Genomic DNA, 2,720 nt, shown 5'->3' with positions numbered 1-2,720 from the left:
GACTAATATCAGATATTGTGAAAGGTTGGGCTATACCTTAAATATGACGCTTTTCTCATGGCACGAAGCTTAGAGTAGAGTAATGTCTTTTAAGAACTTAAAAATTATCCTGGGTTATCAGGTGTCTAGCAATACAAGATTAATTGTTGTCTTTCACGAAATTCTTTAAATAAATTTTGCGCTAAGTACTCACCCGTATTTCGGGGGTTACTACTAGTTTTAATAAATTGTTAGTTTAATTTCATATAAAATTTACCTTTAGGTTTATGCATTTTAAGAATACATCAAAAATTTGTTTCAGAGAATCAATGTGAAATAATTGCAGAAACGATTAACCGGTTTGCTGAGCAAGCGAGACGTCTGCTTTTAAATAATTTTTGTAAAACAAATCGGCAAGTACATACATATCGTCCCCCGCATGCCAGAAACATGAATGTGTAAAGATGAAAGTTTTGGGATTTTTTATATGTCGCCCGGCCCCCTAAATTCGATCCTGGCGACGCCCATGTGCTCACACTAATGACACAAGAGATTTATGTATGTATTGTATGTACAAAAAAGCACACTGGCTAAATCGCTTCACAGGACACAATGTCTGCCAACCAACAACAAGGTGGCGGTGGAAAATCGTTGCTCCTGCTAATAATTGCTAAGCATTTGCCGGATAATTGTTACTAAAAGTTTTAGTTTAGTCTAAAAATTTCAACAGGACGATTCAGACTAAAGAACCGTTAGATTGCCATAAATTCATATTTTTAAATCGATCGCCAAAAATCGGAAAAAAAGTTTAATTTCCGATCATCGAGCATGTGTAACGTGTCACTACATCAATCCGGCTTCAGTGATACAGTTGATTCTTTATCATTTTCGACATTTCATCTTCTGCGCACGTGTAATCGATTAATGCTACCAAATGCAGGTGAAACTTCGGTGAATTTGTGTTTTTTAATTAACCCTGAAAGAAAATATGAAGAAACGGAGCATTGTCTATTTACGTATGCTATGGTCAGGCTTATGCACAAATCTATATCATTCCAACCTTAATATGTTTTATTAGCGGCTTGTTATTAATTGATAATTTTAAATTTTAATTAAACGGTCGCTGTGGTGTAGTGGTAAGCAGTGCGCGCTTCCACTCCGCAGGGCCTGGGTTCAAGCCCTGGACAAAGCAACATCGCAAGATTTGGAAAAAAGGTATTTTCTTAAGAGTGGCAGGCAATGGCAAACCTCCGAGTGTATTTCAGCCATGAAAAACAGCTTCTCATAAAAAAACAATCGTCGTTCGGGGTCGGCGTAAAACTGTAGGTCTCTCCCCTTTGTGTGACGACGTCAAGGCGCACGCCACAAATCGGAGAAGAAGCTCGGCCAAACACTAACATATGTGTAAGCGCCAATCTATTATTATTATTAATATTTAAATCACTTACTAATTTAATTGAAAAATGCATAATTTAACTTCCTATTACATGTCTCATCACAATCAATGGACTATATTGACTGAGCAGTCGGTCGAAAACAGGTGTCAGTGCTATATACATGAACTGCGCTTAATTATGTCAGTGGAGGCTGACATATCCTTGCACCAAGTGATGTTAGCTTAAATCTAACTTTAATCCGTTCACGCGCACACTAGTTCTGACTATTTGCAGTATATTTCATTCGAAAAAATCTGTAGGCCGATGGCCAAAAAAGTCATACGGGGATACACTGTTTTAGGTGTCAACTAAAGCCAAAGGTTCTTCAATTTATTTGCTGCGGCACACAGAGGTGCACCCCCATACTTCTTCTTCTTATTTCACGCTGTAACCGCCTTAGCGATTTTGGCAGAGTTCAACAAAGCACTCCAGTCGTTTGTCGTCTGTCGTCTGTGCCAACTGACGCCAATTGGAAACGACAAGTGAAGCCAAGTCCTTCTCCACTTGGTCTTTCCATCGCAGTGGGGGCCTGCTACCACCAGCGGGTTCCGAGTTGAATACTTTCAGAACTGGAGCGTCGTTGGCCATAGCCAAAAACTTGTTACAAAAGTTATTGAGAGTGATTTATTTTTTATAACAAGAAATAAATGGCAATTTGTGACACAACTATAAATGCGCCGGTTATTTTCGGTCTCTGGTATTTACATGTACTCATCCGAGGCTTTGTATCTCTTTTTCATTGGAGCCTGTTTTTACGTGGCGGGTCCCAAACCTAGGGATGCAAATTTTGGGGGGTAACATCGATACATCGATGTGTCGATGCATCGGAAAAACGAATATCGATGCTAAAATACATCGCCAGAAAAACATCGGTATATCGATGGTTTCCGATGTTTCAAACTTTGTTAGCATATAGTCACATTAAAAGTAAAATTTAATACATTTTAATTCAAACTCTCTGTAATTCAATTATAATTGCATATGGATGTATTTCCATGTATTTATTTACCATTCCTTTACCCTTCCTATAAATAGAATAGAAATGCATGCTGTCGTAAGTTCGCTGAGCCTAAAATTCCAAGGCCCAATTTCGTTGAAATTTCAATGGGATCCCAGTTCTTTTTTAATGACTAAGTCAACATTTTTAATATCGAAAGATAAGAGTAAACTCGGAATTTCTGAATGTTCCTTAAAAGAATAATAAAATTCATGGCCAGTAAAAAAATGTTAGGAGCATAAGTCGATGTTAAGACATCGGTGAAACTGACATCGATGTATCGTCAATTTAGCGATTTAACGAAATTG

Source organism: Rhagoletis pomonella, unplaced genomic scaffold (genome assembly GCF_013731165.1).
Source record: "Rhagoletis pomonella isolate Grant_MI unplaced genomic scaffold, Rhpom_1.0 Rhpom_scaffold_00008, whole genome shotgun sequence".
NCBI lineage: Eukaryota > Metazoa > Arthropoda > Insecta > Diptera > Tephritidae > Rhagoletis > Rhagoletis pomonella.
This window is presented reverse-complemented; position numbering follows the sequence as displayed.